The 21,019-nt window shown below is 38.9% G+C and overlaps 1 long non-coding RNA gene across 4 annotated transcripts in view; it reads left to right on the top strand.

Moving 5' to 3' along the window:
* LOC133090779 (uncharacterized) overlaps window positions 1-21,019 on the top strand; it is a 258,562-nt gene that overhangs the window by 16,642 nt on the left and 220,901 nt on the right. Inside the window, exon 3 of one of the 4 annotated variants that reach the window (XR_009700806.1) lies at window positions 11,890-12,010. The exons of the other annotated variants lie outside the window; for them this stretch is intronic. This is a non-coding gene — a long non-coding RNA (uncharacterized LOC133090779). The remainder of the gene's footprint in view (window positions 1-11,889; window positions 12,011-21,019) is intronic. 4 annotated transcript variants of the gene reach the window in all.

Raw genomic sequence — 21,019 nt, 5'->3', positions numbered from 1 at the left:
AACAAAAACAAAAGCAAAAAGAAATTAAAAAATAAATAAGCATAATGTATAAATTGCTATTAAAGAGAAAAGTTGTTTTTTGGTAAGACACTATTTACAACTGTTTCAAATAACTACAACAGTCATTTTCTATGGGTATCAGAGCATAAACCACAGAGGCATTAATCTATAAAACTTAGCCCTGAACATATTGTTTCAGCTACTGTAATTGGAACCGTTTGATTCTATTTATTTTAAATAAATTCAAAACAAGAGGTTTCCTGCTCAGTTGCCAGTTTGTTAAGTTCTTCCTATTACTGTTCTTGAATACTTTTCTAGGGAATTATCCATCTTGAGAAAATCGTGTGTTCCCCAGTATCTTAGTTGAAATGTCCTTTGAGCTCTACATTTTCCTGCAAATCAACTTTCTTTTCTCCTTATACGTCAGGATACATTTTCACGCTGGTTTCACTAGCCAGCCATCAAACTTTGAGGGCTGTTGCTCTAGCATTCTATTGTTGCCTCTCCAACAAGTTTCAAATTTTTAAACTCCAAGCCATTTAATACTGGTTTTTTTTTTTTTTAATTTTCTTTCTTTTTTTTTTGGCTGCGCCATGGGGCTTGCAGGATCTTAGTTCCCCGACCAGGGATTGAACCCAGGCCATGGCAGTGAAAACGCTGAGTCCTAACCACTGGACCACCAGGGAATTCGCCATTTAATACTATTATCATCAGCATTTCACAAGTGGCTTATTGAAGATAAGGTGGTGGTGGTGGCGTGTGTAAGTGTATAGTTGGAGAGGTTCAGGGTGATCAATAGCACTCCCATTTGAGCCTTAAGCATCAGAGGCTTGCCAACTAGTTTAAAAAATCATCATTGCAAATTTTCATTGCCATGATACCTCTTTCTTGTTTTTCTTTAAAATTATTTGACCTTTATTACAATAGCCTTTCAGAAATTGTGAAGAGGTTGACATGTGCCTTTATAATGAAGAAATATGTCTTAGCACTGCTTTCTGAATCTCTCTCTGCCTTGCTGGTCCACTCTAACACCATGCCTTTTGCTGTACTTAATTCCTTGTCTTAGTCTGTTTGGGCTGCTATAACAGAATAACATAGACTAGGTGGCTTATAAACAGCAGACATTTATTTCTCACAGTTATGGAGGATGGGAAGTCCAAGATCAAGGTGCTGGCAGATTCAGTGTCTGGTGAGGATCAGTTCCTGACTTATAGACAGCTGTCTCCTCACTATAACCACACATGGCAAAAGGGACAAGGGAGCTCTCTGGGACCTCTTTTACAAGGGCACTAATGTCATTCATTAGGGCTCCACGCTCATGACTTAATCATCTCCTAAAGGCCTTATCTCCAAATACCATCATCTTGGGAATTAGGTCTCAACATATGAATTTTGGGAGGGACACAAACATTCAGTCTACAGCATTCCTATTCCCTCAAAGACCTCCAACCTGCTTTCCAAAACTTAAAGTGGAATACTCGATATGCCAGTTGTGTTGTGAGGTTAATGGGTAATAGTGGCTTAATAGGTTGCCTGTCTTGGAAGTACCTTCATCCCAACAGATTACTTCTGGGGACAAAACACTCTGATGTAAAATACTAAGAATGATAACAATGCCATGTTTTTATTCTCTGGAACAGATAGGAGTTGCTGAGTTAATATTAATATATTTAAAATGATTTTAAAAAAAACTTACTTTAGCCTTGTCCTAAGCAATAATATCTATGAAACCACTGGTTTGATGTACTAATCATACTTTCATACACATTGACATAAACATATAACCATTAAATTTTTTTAATCCATCTTTTCATTCTCTTCCTCTTTCCTTCCTAAACAATTCAGTCCTAAAGTGATTAGATGTGACAGAGCAAGATACAGTCCATGGTTGGGGGGTCCAGGAGAGACCTGGTGGTTCATAGTGGGATGTCAGGGTCTAAGTAGGGTTAAGAAGATGTTCATATGAAGGCTGAAGTGGGAGAGTCATAGCCAGAGTAGGGTAAGGAAGGCATCCCCAGGGAGGGTGGTGGTGTGATGTGGGGTGTGGGAGCTCCAGCAGGGTGAGGAAAATGTTCTTACTAAGGTTTGCTTGGCATGGAGAGTCAGAGCCCAAGCAGAGTGAGTTGAGAGTCTGTTCTAAGGGATGGCCTTGATCTTGCATGGAGAGTCAGAGTCTGATCAGGGTGAGGGAGATGCCCATGTGTGGTGGAAATGGAAGATTAGTTAAATACTTTGATCAAATAAGGAAATCAACGATGATAGAAACCATGTTTCTCACTGTTGGAGAAGCAATTAAAAATCTGGAAAGGGAGCAAACTAGAATGAGCTCTATGGTGTTGGATTGGAAATGAGTGTATCAGTGTGAACTCATGGTTTTCTCTATATATAAATAGGTGTTCCATACATTGAGAGATATATATTCCCTAGCTCTAACCACTCAGAGGGCCCAGGAGCATTGATATCCCAATAGCAATGAGCACCCCTAGTACTTAGATCTTGGCTTCTAAATACCATCTTCACTAAATAGAACCAGGACTCTTTGAAGAAATAACTAATCTCATGGTGGTTGGAGGGAGAGTAAAAGGTAAACCTGGGACACCTTGTTGTACCAAAAAGTTAGAAAACACTTAAAGAATGATAGGCTTGAGTAGGCTTCCACTAGCCAAATCAGGGATAATCTGAAAAACAAAATAAATAATGATAGCGTCAATTATAAACCACAGAATAAAATTTTTTAAATGAGTGTAAATAAATAAATGAATAGATTAAAAGTTTGATAAGGAATGATGTATTTACATATTTTCAAAATACCTTTCTAGAAAATACTTATGAATTACAAATGAGAAAAGTGTAACTATATGGTGGAGGAACCTGGCAGATATCAGGAAGGGGGCAAATGGAAATTGTGTGTCCATCTCATAGGTAGGATTCCATGAGAAGCATTACTTCTGTGATAGTCCTGACAAAGATGCAAAGTATGAACTTAAAAATGAGAATACATCAGGAAAACCAAAACTAAAGGCTATTCTGAAAAATAACTGGCCAGTAATCTTCAAAAGTGTAAAGGTCATAAAAATCAAACAAAGATTCAGTAACTATTGCAAATATAATGGAGACTAAAAAGACATGACAAATGCAACACATGATTCTGGACTAGATCCTTCTGCTGTAAAGGGCATTGTTGGGACTATTGGTGAAACTCAAATAGGGTCTGAGGATTCAACGGTAATAACATATCAGTGTCAATATTCTGATTTTGGTGGTTGTATTTGTTTACATGGAAAAATGCCCTTTGTAGAAAACATACCAAAGAATTTGGTGGTAATGGAGCTTCAGGTTGGCCACTGACTCTTAAATGGCTCAGGAAACAAATGTTCTTCCTTCTGTACCTGCAGTTTTTCTGTAAGCTTGTGAATATTTCAATAATATTAAAAATTAAGGACATTAATCCTCGTTTTCCCTGAAACTGTACTGTGAACAATGGGTGGTCTGTGGACAGTCCTTTGGTGAACCCTGGCCTGGATGAACCTTTGGTGAACCCTGGACAGTCCTTTAGTGAACGCTTCCCAGCCAGAGTCTTACCATTTCCCCACTTCCCTGCTTGCATCCACTTTCCCTATGCTATGGAGCGGAGTGAGGGGAATGAGAGGTGGGGAGAAGGGAGAAGAATCACAATCACAGTGTCCTGGAGGCTTTTGACTACACCTGCAGTTTCTCTCTAGGATTCTGCTCCCCAGGACACCCCACTCCAGGAGTGTATCCTGTCCCTTGGGTATCTTGAAGCAAAAACAAGGTTTAGAATCACCCTCCTAGGGCTTTCTCAGAGACCGCTGGAGACCACTGCACACTTTACAATCCTAATGGGGCAAGAGAGAGCAGGAGAGGGCAAGCTCGAAGGAGTCACTCAAGAAGGCAAGGTGACTTTCTGGGGCAGGACCAGCCTCACTGTCCCATGCCTGAAGCATAGAGCAGAGGCAGAGACAGGCAGAGAGAAATGAATATTGGTAGCCAGAGGGCATGCTGGTGACTGTAGCAGATGCAGTTCATGCAAGGCTCACATCTGAATCTATCTGGTACCTTTGGCATCATTCAAGTGCTTTCCCAAAGAGATGGGCTCTCTGGTTTTCCTAGAAGATGATGAGAGTCCACACCTGCCGTCTCAGCTGCTCACAGACCAGGCAGCAGCCTCTTCAGAAGTGGCTCTCAGACAGCAGGCCGGCCAGAGAACTCCATGAGGACACTCATGCTTGGCATCTGTCTGCCCTGTGCGCTCCTCGCATACTTCACACCATCCCGCCTCCAGATAAATTACAGTAAGTCCCCTACATACGAACCTTCAAGTTGCGAACTTTCAAAGATGCGAGTGTGCGTTCACATGTCCAATCATGTAAGTTAGTTCATGTGTCTGGTGTATATTGTCACGTGCCTGCATCCTTTACAAGTGGTAACGCTTTTGTTTACTTTACTGTACTGTATAGAGGGAGTACAGTAGTACAGTATCTTTATTTCAAGCCAGGATGTCCAGAAGCAAGCGTAAAAGCAGTGGGGATGTAGCTGGTACAGTATTACCCAGACATCACTGGGTCATTTTTTTCAAGAGGGTAGATAGAATTGAGTCCAGCAAGGAACCAGAATCTGTGCCGTCAACATCAGGTGTGAGTGAAATTGCAGCTTGGCCTCTGTCTCCTATTGCTGACAATCCTTCAGCTCTACCATCTCCCACCTCCTCTCCCTCCTCCAGTCAGTAACTCTTCTTGCCTGTTCACTTGATTCCAGCCCCTGTTTGCCAGCTGTTGTACTGTTCTACTGTACTTTTCAAGGTACTGTACTGTAAGGTTAAAAATGATCAAGAGGGATTTATCCCAGGGATGCAAAGAGTCTTCAATATACACAACTCAATTAATGTGATACACCATATTAACAAGTTGAAGAAGAAAAACCATATGATCATCTCAATAGATGCAGAAAAAGCTTTTGACAAAATTCAACACCCATTTATGATAAAAACTCTCCAGAAAGTGGGCATAGAGGGAACCTAACTCAACATAATAAAGGCCATATACGACAAACCCACAGCAAACATCATTCTCAATGGTGAAAAACCGAAAGCATTTCCTCTAAGATCAGGGACAAGACAAGGATGTCCACTCTCGCCACTATTATTCAACATAGTTTGGAAGTCCTAGCCATGGCAATCAGAGAAGAAAAAGAAATAAAAGGAATACAATTTGGAAAAGAAGAAGAAAAACTGTCACTGTTTGCAGATGACATGATACTATACATAGAGAATCCTAAAGATACCACCAGAAAACTACTAGAGCTAATCAATGAATTTGGTAAAGTTGCAGGATACAAAATTAATGCACAGAAATCTCTTGCATTCCTATACACTAATGATGAAAAATCTGAAAGAGAAATTAAGGAAATACTCCCATTTACCATTGCAACAAAAAGAATAAAATACCTAGGAATAAACCTACCTAGGGAGACAAAAGACCTGTATGCAGAAAACTATGACACTGATGAAAGAAATTAAAGATGATACCAACAGATGGAGAGATATATCATGTTCTTGGATTGGAAGAATCAATATTATGAAAATGACTATAGTACCCAAAGCAATCTACAGATCCAATGCAATCCCTATCAAATTACCACTGGCATTTTTTACAGAACTAGAACAAAAAAATCTTAAAATTTGTATGGAGACACAAAAGACCCCAAATAGCCAAAGCAGTCTTGAGGGGAAAAAACGGAGCTGGAGGAATCAGACTCCCTGACTTCAGACTATACTACAAAGCTACAGTAATCAAGACAATATGGTACTGGCACAAAAACAGAGATATAGATCAATGGAACAGGATAGAAAGCCCAGAGATAAACCGACGCACCTATGGTCAACTAATCATGAAAAAGGAGGCAAGGATATACAATGGAGAAAAGACAGTCTCTTCAATAAGTGGTGCTGGGAAAACTGGATGGCTACATGTAAAAGAATGAAATTAGAACACTCCCTAATACCATACACAAAAATAAACTCAAAATGGAATAGAGACCTAAATGTAAGACCGGACACTATAAAACTCTCAGAGGAAAACATAGGAAGAACACTCTTTGACATAAATCACAGCAAGATCTTTTTTGATCCACCTCCCTAGAGTAATGGAAATAAAAACAAAAATAAACAAATGGGACCTACTGAAACTTAAAACTTTTGCAAAGCAAAGGAAACTACAAACAAGACGAAAAGAAAACCCTCAGAATGGGAGAAAATATTTGCAAACGAATCAACGGACAAAGGATTAATCTTCAAAATATATAAACTGCTCATGCAGCTCAATATTAAAAAAACAAATAACCCAATCCAAAAATGGGCAGAAGACCTAAATAGACATTTTTCCAAAGAAGACATACAGATGGCTAAGAAGCACATGAAAAGCTGCTCAACATCAGTAATTATTAGAGAAATGCAAATCAAAACTACAATGAGGTATCACCTCACACCAGTTAGAATGGGCATCATCAGAAAATCTACAAACAGCAAATGCTGGAGAGGGTGTGGAGAAAAGGGAATCCTCTTGCACTGTTGGTGGGAATGTAAATTGATACAGCCACTATGGAGAACAGTATGGAGTTTCCTTAAAAAACTAAAAATAGAATTACCATATGATCCAGCAATCCCACTACTGGGCATATACCCAGGGAAAACCATAATTCAAAAAGACACATGCACCCCAATGTTCGTTGCAGCACTATTTACAATAGCCAGGTCATGGAAGCAACCTGAATGCCTATCGACAGACGAATGGATAAAGAAGATGTGGTACATATATACAATGGAATATTACTCAGCCATAAAAAGGAACGAAATTCGGTCATTTGTAGAGACGTGGATGGACCTAGAGACTGTCATACAGAGTGAAGTAAGTCAGAAAGAGAAAAACCAATATTGTATATTAATGCATATATGTGGAACCTAGAAAAATGGTACAGATGAACCGGCTTGCAGGGCAGCAATTGAGACACAGATGTAGAGAACAAACGTATGGACACCAAGGGGGGAAAACGGCAGGGGGGGTGGTGGTGGTGTGATGAATTGGGAGATTGGGATTGACATGTATACACTAACATGTATAAAATGGATAACTAATAAGAACCTGCTGTATAAAAAATAAAATAAAATAAAATTCAAAAACAAACAAACAAAAACAACATAAGTACATCTAATAGATTCCTGATACATTTGATTATGTGGAAAACAGTATGGGGAGGGATTTTGTAGATGTTAAATAATATGGAAGAAATGAAACAATTAAACAAAAGAAAATTTGAAGAAATCATCGAGGGGAAAATAAACCCAACAAAGTTAAAGCCCTACAGGAATGTAAATACTGTAATGTAAATACCAAAAGAAACAGTTCAGAGTAGAGGATGACTCTGGGGGGAGTAAATGGGGGTAGAGAAGGAAGCATGGAGCTTCTGGGTTTTGCTGTTGTTATAAGTTTTGTAGTATTTTATTTTTTAAATCATGTGAATGTATCACTTTTAATAAAGCTAAAAATTGATTTAAAGAAGTTTTCTTTATTTTTTGTGTTTGTCTTTTCTGTATTATTTGTGTGAAAAGTATTATAAACCTATTACTGTACAGTACTATATAGCCGATTGTGTTAGTTGGGTACCTAGGCTAACTTTGTTGCACTTACGAACAAATTGGACTTATAAATGTGCTCTCAGAACGGAACTGGTTTGTATGTAGGGGACTTAGTGTACTTTACTCCAAAGTTATCTTCAGTTTTCATGTCTCTGCAGTGGAAACTCTGCTGGATTTAAAACCAGCTTTATCACTAAGCATGTCCCAACATTTCCAGCCCTCAGTTTCCTCCTCTGTATACACACACACACACACACACACACACACACACGATATATAGAGAGAGCCATATAAAATATACTACTTTTCCGTGTGTTTATTCTAATATGAAAACGTTTATTTTGGCATTTCTTTAGCCTTTCATGCTTTGTATAGGATTACCAAGACCTCTGTATCTCAGGGGGAATTTAAAATTCTTCATTAATATCTATAATAATGAAATATAGAGGGTTTTTCTTTTTTTTGAGGAATGGAAATATTTGAAACTAGACATCTAAACTTAAACCATTAAGTAACAGCAAACTTGACTTTAAAAAATAGTTTCTCACATCTAAACTTAATTGATACTGGCTATGGAGTGTGAATAAATTTCTAATCCTGAGGACATGTTTAACCTGTGAATTGAATCTCTATTCAGGATTCTTTTTACATGGATATCTAAGCAGATATAGAAACAGTAAAAGGGAGATAAGATTTTACCAGAGTTATCTGCTTAAAGAAGGAGGAGGCGTTATATCAGCCACCTTCCCAAATCAACCAAATGCAAAGGTAAATAACCTATTTTTCAGATAAGCAAGATCTCAAAAAATTTACCTCCCATGAACTGTTTCTAAGGAAACTACTGAAGAGTATGCTGTACCAAAACAAGGAAGTAAACCAATAAAGAGGAAAACAAGAAACCCAATCCCAAAGAGATATAAAGGAAATTCCCAGGGTGATAAGAAAGGGATATTCCAAGAAAACAGGAGGTAGTCTTAGAAGTCAATCCACCCAGATAATTGCAGGCCAGAAGGCTTTGGAAGAGTCATCTTCAAGAAGATGAAATTGATGGAGTACTCAATTTGTTTGAATATATCCAGAGGAGATTTACAGGGGGAGTGTTTGGAAATAAATTAGTAATAAATACATAGAAAAATAAGCAAATGGAAAAGAAAGACATATTAACTTTAGGGACAGAAAAACGTGAGTAGAAAAAAGCAATCATAGTATATTACATTGCTGAACTTTATCATTTATGTATAGTCATAATAATACATTTACTGAGTATTGATTTTAACTTTACTGGACCATGGGTGAATGGAAAATGTACTCTGTGTGTTTGTGTGTGTATATGTATGTGTATGTGTGTGTATAAAAAAGAACAACATCTTCTGTCTCTACAGAGGAAAGTTGTTGAATAATGTCTAAAACAAATTATCAAAAAGTAGCAGCATAAGCATTTTTTTCCAGAGATATGCAAAGAATATATCAAAGGAGTTGAAACTAATCGCCTCTGGAAATGAGAGGGAAGGAAGGAGGCTGTTCCCTCTGGTAAGAAGATCAATAGAGCTCTTGTTACAGGTTGAGTTCTCTGGAGCTCATTTAATGGATGGCTCTTGGATCAACCACTTGTGGAAGAGGGCTGGGTGAAGAGCAAAGCAACCTGCTCTTACAGGTCAGCTCCCACAGGGAGATGGCAAGGTGGAGGGTGGATCTGCAAGCAAGCAGGACTAATCATCACATACAGCACGTTTATGCTCGTTTTATAGGGGCCAGAGAATAGTGCCTTCAGCTCTTTTAACTTTGCTTTAAAAAAAATGATACATTATTCTCCTATAATTTGGTAGTTGTTCTACACTCAAGTAGCCTGCCCTTAGAAAACTCCTCCTTCTCCCCTCAAAAAGATCTGAGCATTCTTTTAGTGGCAGGGGCTGGGGATTAACTTGGTTAAGTCCTGTCTTTCCCAGAGTTATTTGTCCACAACATTCAAATCACATGATAATATCCTAAGGAATACACGTTAATAAACCTATTTAACTGTGGCTCGGCTTTCTTCAGGAATGCAACTTCCAATTACAGCATTGTTCTTAAAAGGAAATATGATTCCCTTTAGGAGGACAATTCCAAGTACTGATTGATGGTGGCCAAAACCAAGGTCTGCCTATACATGCCTGGTTGAGTGCTGTAAAATGGAAACAAAACAAAACAAAACAAAACACACCTAACTAGAAAGAAGAAAACAAGGGGAAGAAAGAAGGGAGGGGCTGGAGGCTGTTTAGAACCAGGTTTGAAAGATGCAGTAAACATCAGGGGTATTACAGGAGTCCAGATAGAAAACAGTTTTGTTCGTTTTTACATAAAAAGGATTAGAGTAGGGGATGGCTTTATCCCCAGTAGGATGGATGGAGGGAAAGTAGGTGCGTTAAAGGACAGGTTGGGTAGCCTCCAGGAGAGGCAGGAGACAAGACTGGGGTTCAGGTGGATTAGAGCATTTTGTTTCAAACTAAACTGGCTGTACCTGTAGCAGCTGGAAAACAGGAGTCTGAGATCAGCCAGGGACTCTGCTTCCAAAGGAACCAGCCAGCCTGGGGGAAAGGGATGAAAACTGTGAAGCATGATTTAGTAACACCTAAGGCTGTCAGTCAAGATCAAATGACTCTCAGTGTATTTGTAACTCCTCCCTCTGTGTCTGATTTGTTTGGTAACTTTCCCCATGATGGGCTAACTTCATCCTCTGAAACGGAGACTGTCATAAGTTGCCACCTGTGGCAGTAGCCTGAGGTCAAGTGGGAGGGGCAGGTTGGGGAAGACAAGGTGATCTCCTGATTCTAAGACGGCTCTCTCATGAGGAGAAAAAAGTGTATCTTTCCCCTTGATCCCTTTGGCAGGGGTGAGGGAAATGAGCTGGGGTGAACAGTTCAGCTAGCCCAGGGAAATTTTACCGCGTAGGCCAGGGATAAATGATGGGGATCACCTTTATAGGTACTAAGGATTTTCCCCATCTGAGTTAAGTTTCTAAAAGATTTTAAATAGATACAAAAGAATATTTTAAAAAATGTGTAGGGTAGCAAAATTATAGTAATGAAGACAGACAAGAGGTTGGCAGGGGTTGGTGTTGGAGGGAGGTTGTGACTATCAAGTTTCTTTGTGGTGATGGAACAGTTCTGTATCTTGATTGTGGTTGTGATTACAAGAATCTATACATGGGATAAAGCTTCATAAAGTGTACACATGCAGACACTCACACACTTGTGCATGCACACACACACAGAGTACATGTAAAAACTAGTGAGATCTGGATAAGGTCTGCAGTTTACGTCATAGTATTGCGTCAATTTTCTGGTTTTGCTAATTGAACTATCCTTATGTAAGATGATGTCATTCGGGGAAGCTGGATGAAGGATACATAGGAACTCTCTGTGCTCTTTTTGATGTTTCTGTGTGAGTATAAAAAGAAAAAGCTTTTAAAAATTGGGGCGTTTAAATAGTAATAACTCAAGAGAGCTCCATTATCAACCACCCACTTTAAGAAAGAAAGAAAGCATTACCATTGTTTCTGGAAGCCTTCAAAGCACTCTTTCTGGACTCCTTCTCTTCCTCCCACTCCTTCTCCCCATCAGAGCTAACTACTACCTGGATCTTTATATTCATTATCCCTTTGCTTTTCTTTATAGTTTTACCTCATACATTTAAATCCCCAAAGAGTATGTTGTCTAGTTTTGAGTATTCTTGAATATTATGTAGTCATTCTGCTTGTGTTCTACTACTAATTGCTTTTTTACTCTGTGTTTCCTTTCTGAATTCCGTCAGTGGTGAGTGTAGCTTTTTGATGTGTTCATTGGTGTATTCATTGGGAAAACACCATGATTTATTTATCCATTCTATTGTTGATTAACATTTGGTCTGGTTTCAATTTTTTTTCCAATTACAAACACACAGTTCTGCTATGAACATTCTTCTGTATGTCTCCTAGTACACCGTGCAAAAGTTTCTTTAGAGACTCTACCTTGGGGTGCAGTTACTGAGTCAGAGATTTCTGCTACTTTCCTAATTTACTAGATGATGCCAAATTATCTTCCCAAGTGGTATAACTATTGCTGTGTATTTTCAGGAATATTGGGTATTGCCAGGATTCTTACTTCTTGTATGTATGGTAACTATAAAATGTTATCTGATCACGGAGGCTTTAATTTATGTATTTTTTCTAATTTCTAGTACAATTGCCCATTTTCCATTTTTTAAAAAAATTCTTTCTACAGCCTGCAAGACCCTGAACAATCCAGGTTTGATTCCTCTGACCTCATCTCCCACCACTCTTCTCTCACTCAACCACAGTTACATGGGACAGAGAGAGTCCAGAAATAAACTCATACACCTATGGTCAGTTGGTTTCCTTTTTTCTTTTCTTGATATTTATTTATTTATTTATTTATGGCTGTTTTGGATCTTTTTTTTTTTTAACATCTTTATTGGAGTATAATTGCTTTACAATGGTGTGTTAGTTTCTGCTGTATAACAAAATCAATCAGCTATACATAAACATATATCCCCATGTCTCCTCCCTCTTGTGTCTCCATCCCACCCTCCCTATCCCACCCCTCTAGGTGGTCACAAAGCACAGAGCTGGTCTCCCTGTGCTATGTGGCTACTTCCCACTAGCTATCTGTTTTACATTTGGTAGTGTATATATGTCCATGCCACTCTCTCACTTCGTCCCAGCTTCCCCTTCCCCTTCCCCGTGTCCTCAAGTCCATTCTCTACATCTGCATCTTTATTCCTGTCCTGCCCCTAGGTTCTTCAGAACCATTTTTTTTTTTTTAGATCCCATATATATGTGTTAGCATATGGTATTTGTTTTTCTCTTTCTGACTTACTTCACTCAGTATGACAGACTCTAGGTCCATCCACCTTACTACAAATAACTCAGTTTCGTTTCTTTTTATGGCTGAGTAATATTCCATTGTATATATGTGCCACATCTTCTTTATCCATTCATCTGTCGATGGACACTTAGGTTGCTTCCATGTCCTGGCTATTATAAATAGAGCTGCAATGAACATTGTGGTACATGACTCTTTTTGAATTATGATTTTCTCAGGGTATATGCCCAGTAGTGGGATTGCTGGGTCATATGGTAGTTCTATTTCTAGTTTTTTAAGGAACCTCCATACTGTTCTCCATAGTGGCGGTATCAATTTACATTCCCACCAACAGTGCAAGAGGGTTCCCTTTTCTCCACACCCTCTCCAGCATTTATTGTTTGTAGATTTTTTGATGATGACCATTCTGACTGGTGTGAGGTGATACCTCATTGTAGTTTTGATTTACATTTCTCTAATAATTACTGATGTTGAGCATACTTTCATGTGTTTGTTGGCAATCTGTATACCTTCTTTGGAGAAATGTCTGTTTAGGTTTTCTGCCCATTTTTGGATTGGGTTGTTTGTTTTTTTAATATTGAGCTGCATGAGCTGCGTGTATATTTTGGAGATTAATCCTTTGTCAGTTGCTTCATTTGCAAATATTTTCTCCCATTCTGAGGGTTGTCTTTTCGTCTTGTTTGTAGTTTCCTTTGCTTTGCAAAAGTTTTAAGTTTCAGTAGGTCCCATTTGTTTATTTTTGTTTTTATTTCCATTACTCTAGGGAGGTGGATCAAAAAAGATCTTGCTGTGATTTATGTCAAAGAGTGTTCTTCCTATGTTTTCCTCTAAGAGTTTTATAGTGTCCGGTCTTACATTTAGGTCTCTATTCCATTTTGAGTTTATTTTTGTGTATGGTATTAGGGAGTGTTCTAATTTCATTCTTTTACATGTAGCCGTCCAGTTTTCCCAGCACCACTTATTGAAGAGACTGTCTTTTCTCCATTGTATATCCTTGCCTCCTTTGTCATGATTAGTTGACCATAGGTGCGTCGGTTTATCTCTGGGCTTTCTATCCTGTTCCATTGATCTATATTTCTGTTTTTGTGCCAGTACCATATTGTCTTGATTACTGCAGCTTTGTAGTATAGTCTGAAGTCTGGGGGCCTGATTCCTCCAGCTCCGTTTTTCTTTCTCAAGATTGCTTTGGCTATTCAGGGTCTTTTGTGTTTCCATAAAAATTGTGAAATTTTTTGTTCTAGTTCTGTGAAAAATGCCATCGGTAATTTGATAGGGATTGCATTGAATCTGTAGATTGCTTTGGGTACTATAGTCATTTTCACAATATTGTTTCTTCCAATCCAAGAACATGATATATCTCTCCATCTGTTTGTATCATCTTTAATTTCTTTAATCAGTGTCTTACAGTTTTCTGCATACAGGTCTTTTGTCTCCCTAGGTAGGTTTATTCCTAGGTATTTTATTCTTTTTGTTGCAATGGTAAATGGGAGTGTTTCCTTAATTTTGCTTTCAGATTTTTCATCATTAGTGTATAGGAATGCAAGAGATTTCTGTGCATTAATTTTGTATCCTGCTACTTTACCAAATTCATTGATTGGCTCTAGTAGTTTTGTGGTAACATCTTTGGGATTCTCTATGTATAGTATCATGTCATCTGCAAACAGTGACAGTTTTACTTCTTCTTTTCCGATTTGGATTCCTTTTATTTCTTTTTCTTCTCTGATTGCATGGCTAAAACTTCCAAAACTATGTTGAATAATAGTGGTGAGAGTGGGCAACCTTGTCTTGTTCCTGATCTTAGTGGAAATGGTTTCAGTTTTTCACCATTGAGAACGATGTTGGCTGTGGGTTTGTCATATATGGCCTTTATTATGTTGAGGTAAGTTCCCTCTATGCCTACTTTCTGGAGAGGTTTTATCATAAATCGGTGTTGAATTTTGTCAAAAGCTTTTTCTGCATCTATTGAGATGATCATATGGTTTTTCTCCATCAATTTGTTAATATGGTGTATCACGTTGATTGATTTGCATATATTGAACAATCCCTGCATTCCTGGAGTAAACCACACTTGATCATGGTGTATGATCCTTTTAATGTGCTGTTTTATTCTGTTTGCTATTATTTTGTTGAGGATTTTTGCATCTGTGTTTATCAGTGATATTGGCCTGTAGTTTTCCTCTTTTGTGACATCTCTGTCTGGTTTTGTATCAGGGTGATGGTGGCCTTGTAGAATGAATTTGGGCGTGTTCCTCCCTCTGCTATATTTTGGAAGTTTTTGAGAAGAATGGGTGTTAGCTCTTCTCTAAATGTTTGATCGAATTTGCCTGTGAAGCCATCTGGTTCTGGGCTTTTGTTTGTTGGAAGATTTTTAATCACACTCTCAATTTCAGTGCTTGTGATTGGTGTGTTTATATTTTCTATTTCTTCCTGGTTCAGTCTCAGGAGGTTGTGCTTTTCTAAGAATTTGTCCATTTCTTCCAGGTTGTCCATTTTATTGGCATATAGTTGCTTGTAGTAATCTCTCATGATCCTTTGTATTTCTGCAGTGTCAGTTGTTACTTCTCCTTTTTCATTTCTAATTCTATTGATTTGATTCTTCTCCCTTTTTTTCTTGATGAGTCTGGCTAGTGGTTTATCAATTTTGTTTATCTTCTCAAAGAACCAGCTTTTAGTTTTATTGATCTTAGTTATTGTTCCTTCATTTCTTTTTCATTTATTTCTGATCTGATCTTTATGATTTATTTCCTTCTGCTAACTTTGGGGATTTTTTGTTCTTCTTTCTCTAATTGCTTTAGGTGTAAGGTTGGGTTGTTTATTTGAGATGTTTCTTATTTCTTGAGGTAGGATTGTACTGCTATAAACTTCCCTCTTAGAACTGCTTTTGCTGCATCCCATAGGTTTTGGTTCATCGTGTTTTCACTGTCATTTGTTTCTAGGTATTTTGTGATTTCCTCTTTATTTCTTCAGTGATCTCTTGGTTATTTAGTAGTATATTGTTTAGCCTCCATGTGTTTATATTTTTCACAGATTTTTTCCTGTAATTGATATCTAGTCTCACAGCATTGTGGTCAGAAAAGATACTTGATTCGATTTCAGTTTTCTTAAATTTACCAAGGCTTGATTTGTGACCCAAGATGTGATCTATCCTGGAGAATGTTCCATGAGCACTTGAGAAGAAAGTGTATTCTGTTGTTTTTGGATGGAATGTCCTATAAATATAAATTAAGTCCATCTTGTTTAATGTATCATTTAAAGCTTGTGTTTCCTTATTTATTTTCATTTTGGATGATCTGTCCATTTGTGAAAGTGGGGTGTTAAAGTCCCCTACTATGATTGTGTTACTGTCGATTTCCCCTTTTATGGCTGTTAGCATTTGCCTTATGTATTGAGGTGCTCCTATGTTGGGTGCATAAATATTTACAATTGTTATATCTTCTTCTTGGATTGATCCCTTGATCATTATGCAGTGTCCTTCTTTGTCTCTTGTAATAGTCTTTATTTTAAAGTCTATTTTGTCTGATATGAGAATTGCTACTCCAGCTTTCTTTTGATTTCTATTTGCATGGAATATCTTTTTCCATCCCCTCACTTTCAGTCTGTATGTGTCCCTAGGTCTCAAGTGGGTCTCTTGTAGACAGCATTTACATGGGTTTTGTTTTTGTATCCATTCAGCCAGTCTATGTCTTTTGGTTGGAGCATTTAATACATTTACATTTAAGGTAGTTATTGATATGTGTGTTCCTATTACCATTTTCTTAATTGTTTAGGGTTTGTTATTGTAGGTATTTTCCTTCTCTTGTGTTTCCTGCCTAGAGAAGTTCCTTTAGCATTTGTTGTAAAGCTGGTTTGGTGGTGCTGAATTCTCTTAGCTTTTGCTTCTCTGTAAACGTTTTAATTTCTCCATCGAATCTGAATGAGATCCTTGCTGGGTAGAGTAATCTTGGTTGTCGGTTTTTCTCTTTCATCACTTTAAATATGTCCTGCCACTTCCTTCTGGCTTGCAGAGTTTCTGCTGAAAGACCAGCTGTTAACCTTATGGGGATTCCCTTGTATGTTTTTTGTTGCTTTTCCCTTGCTGCTTTTAATATTTTTTCTTTGTATTTAATTTTTGATAGTTTGATTAATATGTGTCTTGGTGTGTTTCTCCTTGGATTTATTCTGTATGGGACTCTCTTCACTTCCTGGACTTGATTGACTCTTTCCTTTCCCATATTAGGGAAGTTTTCAACTATAATCTCTTCAAATATTTTCTCAGTCCCTTTTTTTTCTCTTCTTCTTCTGGGACCCCTATAATTTGAATGTCGAGGTGTTTAATGTTGTCCCAGAGGTCTCTGAGACTTTCCTCCATTCTTTTCATTCTTTTTTCTTTATTCTGCTCTGCGGTAGTTATTTCCTCTATTTTATCTTCCAGGTCACTTATGCATTCTTCTGCCTCAGTTATTTTGCTATTGATTCCTTGTAGAGAATTTTTAATTTCATTTATTGTGTTGTTCATCATTGTTTGTTTGCTCTTTCGTTCTTCTAGGTCCTTGTTGAACGTTTGTTGTATTTTCTCCATTCTATTTCCAAGATTTTGGATCATCTTTAATATCATTACTCTGAATTCTTTTTCAGGTAGACTGCCTATTTCCTCTTCATTTGTTTGGTCTGATTGGTTTTTACCTTGCTTCTTTATCTGCTGTGTATTTCTCTGTCTTCTCATTTTGCTTAACTTACTGTGTTTGGGGTCTCCTTTTTGCAGGCTGCAGCTTCATAGTTCCAGTTGTTTTTGGTGTCTGCCCCCAGTGGGTAAGGTTGGTTCAGTGGGTTGGTAGGCTTCGTGGTGGAGAGGACTGGTGCCTTTGTTCTGGTGGATGAAGCTGGGTCTTGTCTTTCTGGTGGGCAGGACTGCATCCAGTCATGTGTTTTGGGGTGTCTGTGACCTTATTATGATTTTAGGCAGCCTCTGCTGATGGGTGGGGTTGTGTTCCTGTCTTGCTGCTTTTTTGGCATAGGGTGTCCAGCACTGTAGCTTGCTGGTTGTTGAGTGGAACTGGGTCTTCACGTTTAGATAGAGATCTCTGAGAGAGCTTTCGCCGTTTGATATTACGTGGTTGCTGGGAGGTCTCTGGTGGACCAATGTCCTCTACTGAGCTGTCCCACATCAGAGGCTTGGGCCTGACATCCGGCTGGAGCACCAAGAACCTGTCAGCCACATGGCTCAGAAGAAAAGGGAGGGAAAAAAAAGAAAGAAAGAAACAAAAAGAGAAGCAAATAAAGTTATTAAAATAAAAAATATATTATTAAAAATTAAAAAATTAAAAAGTAATAAAAAAAGAAAGAAAGAAAGAAGAGAGCAAACCAAAAAACAAATCCACCAATAATAACAAGTGCTAAAAACTATACTAAAAAAATAAAAAAATAAAAAAATAACTGACAGACAGAACCCTAGGACAAATGATAAAAGCAAGGCTATACAGACAAAATCACACAAAGAAGCATACACATACACACTCACAAAAGGAGAAAAAGGAAAAAAATATATATATATATTAAAAAAAGGGAAGAGAGCAACCAAATCAATAAACAAATCTACCAATGATAATAAGCTCTAAATACTAAACTAAGATAAACATAAAACCATAAACAAATTAGATGCAGAAAGCAAACCCCAAGTCTACAGTTGCTCCCAAAGTCCACCACCTCAATTTTGGGAAGATTCGTTGTCTATTCAAGTATTCCACAGATGCAGATTGTGGAGATTTAATCTGCTGCTCCTGAGGCTGCTGGGAGAGATTTCCCTTTCTCTTCTTTGTTCACACAGCTCCTGGGGTTCAGCTTTGGATTTGGCTCCGCCTCTGCATGTAGGTCACCTGCATGTGTCTGTTCCCTGCCCAGACAGGACGGGGTTAAAGTAGCAGCTGATTAGGGGGCTCTGGCTCACTCAGGCCGGGGGGGAGGGAGGGGTACTGAATGAGGGCGAGCCTGCGGCAGAGGCCAGCGTGACATTTCAACAGCCTGAGGCACGACGTGTGTTCTCCCGGGGAAGTGGTCCCTGGATCACGGGACCCTGGCAGTGGCGGGCTGCACAGGCTCCCAGGAGGGGAGGTGTGGATAGTGACCTGTGCTTGCACACAGGCTTCTTGGTGGCTGCAGCAGCAGCCTTAGCATCTCATGCCCGTCTCTGGGGTCTGCGCTGATAGCCACGGCTCGCTCCCGTCTCTGGAGCTCATTTAGGTGGTGCTCTGAATCCCCTCTCCCCACGCACCCCTAAACAATGGTCTCTTGCCTCTTAGGCAGTTCCAGACATTTTCCCGGACTCCCTCCCTGCTAGCTGTGGCGCACTAGCCCCCTTCAGGCTGTGTTTACGCAGCCAACCCCAGTCCTCTCCCTGGGATCTGACCTCCGAAGCCCGAGCCTCAGCTCCCAGCCCCGACCTGCCCCGGCGGGTGAGCCGACAAGCCTCTCGGGCTGGTGAGTGCTGGTCGGCACCAATCCTCTGTGCGGGAATCTCTCCGCTTTGCCCTCTGCACCCCTGTTGCTGCGCTCTCCTCCGTGGCTCCGAAGCTTCCCCCCCGCCACACCCCTGTCTCTGCCAGTGAAGGGTCTTCCTAGTGTGTGGAAACTTTTCCTCCTTCACAGCTCCCTCCTAGAGGTGCAGGTCCCATCCCTATTCGTGTTTCTCTGTTTTTTCTTTTTTCTTTTGACCTACCCAGGTATGTGGGGATTTTCTTGCCTTTTGGGAAGTCTGAGGTCTTCTGCCAGCATTCAGTAGGTGTTCTGTAGGAGTTGATCCACATGTAGATGTATTTTTGATGTATTTGTGGGGAGGAAGGTGATCTCCATGTCTTACTCCTCCGCCATCTTGAAGCTGTCTCCTGTGTTGGGTCTTAGTTGCGGCATGCGGGCTCTTCATTGTGGCACAGTGCATGGGCTTCTCTCTAGTTGTGGTGCGTGGGCTTCTCTCTAGTTATGGTGCGTGGGCTCCAGAGCGCGTGGGCTCTGTAGTTGCGGCATGCGGTCTTAGTTGGCCCACGGCATGTGGGATCTCAGTTCCCCGACCAGGGATTGAACCCACGTCCCCTGCATTGGAAGGCAGATTCTCAACCACTGGACCACCAGAAAGTCCTTCCACTTATTTTTGTCTGTTTCTTTCTCTTCTGTGAAATACATGTTTAACACTTTTGCCCATTTGTCAGTTGGGTTGTTTGTCTTTTTCTTATTGATTTGTGGTAGTTCTTTATATATTCCAGAGATTAATCCTTTGTGTTGCAAAAACCTTCTTCTAGTTTCTGACTTAACTTTTTACTTTCATTACGGTGTCTTGTAAGGAACATAAATTCTTAATTTTAATATAGTTAATCTCATTTTAAGAATCGTTTCATTTAGCATATATTTTTTTTTCACACACACACACTGTATTTTATTTTTACAAGAGATAAATAGACTGACACCAAGCATTGTACATGGATGACCACAACAAAAGCAACAATGATTGCAATTACCAAACATGAAACACACTCATACTATGTCATAATATTGACATTCAGTCCAGTAATCCTCCACTGTAACAGCTCCTTTACTTTAGCATATATTTTTATAGTATATATTTTTTCAAAGAAGTTTTTTATAAACCAGAAAATCATAAAATTATTTCTTTATATCAATCCTTAATAAATTTTCTACTTCTACTTTTACATTTAAGTTTTTACTACACCAATACTTGGCTTTTATGTGTGATGTGAAGGATTCAATTTTATTTTTCAAATATATGGGTAATTTGTTTTCCCCATACCCATATATAGAAAAAAATTTATGTTTCCCCTGGGTGTCTGTAATGTCAGCTCTAGAAAAAGTCAGTCAGATCTCTATTCATGTGTCTATCTGATTCTGAGTTCTATATTCTGCTGCACTGATCCATCTATATGTTTTCCCACTGATACCACCCTATCTTATTATCTTAGCCCTGGAATAATTTAAATATCTGGAAGACAAGTTCTCTCATGTGGTTCTTCTTTTTGAGTGTCTTGTCTTTTCTTGTCCTTTGCTGCTTCATGTACATTTTGGAATCAGCTTGCCAAGTTTCTCCAAAGGCCAGGGGAATTTTGAATGGAATTATGTTGAATTCACAAAGTCATATATCTTCAAGTGTATGTGTATATGTACTTGACCACATTTTTCAGCCAAATAGACCATTTGTACAGCACTATACTTTATTAGATCATTGGGGCATATAAGAGGCTGGGCATTGGCCCAGTATGGAGGTACGAGAAACCAGTGGTTTTTTACCACCTGCAGTATAACCCTATCCGATAACAATATAGAAGAAGATCATGTGCTCGAATTGCCACAAACAGAGTTTTCAATTAAAAAGAGCTGTTCCCTAAATTAGAAGATCTCATGGACTGCAATTACTGTTACATGAGTACATCACTTTAAACCAGTGAAGATTGTATTTCTGGGTATGCCTAATACAAAACATTGCAACTAGACCTGGAAGCAAATGCTATATGATATAGCAGTCAAAAAA

This window comes from Eubalaena glacialis, chromosome 4, assembly GCF_028564815.1.
Source record: "Eubalaena glacialis isolate mEubGla1 chromosome 4, mEubGla1.1.hap2.+ XY, whole genome shotgun sequence".
In the NCBI taxonomy this organism is placed as follows: domain Eukaryota; kingdom Metazoa; phylum Chordata; class Mammalia; order Artiodactyla; family Balaenidae; genus Eubalaena; species Eubalaena glacialis.
The sequence above is the reverse complement of the archived record's forward strand: the minus strand, read 5'-3'. Positions and strand labels throughout refer to the sequence as shown.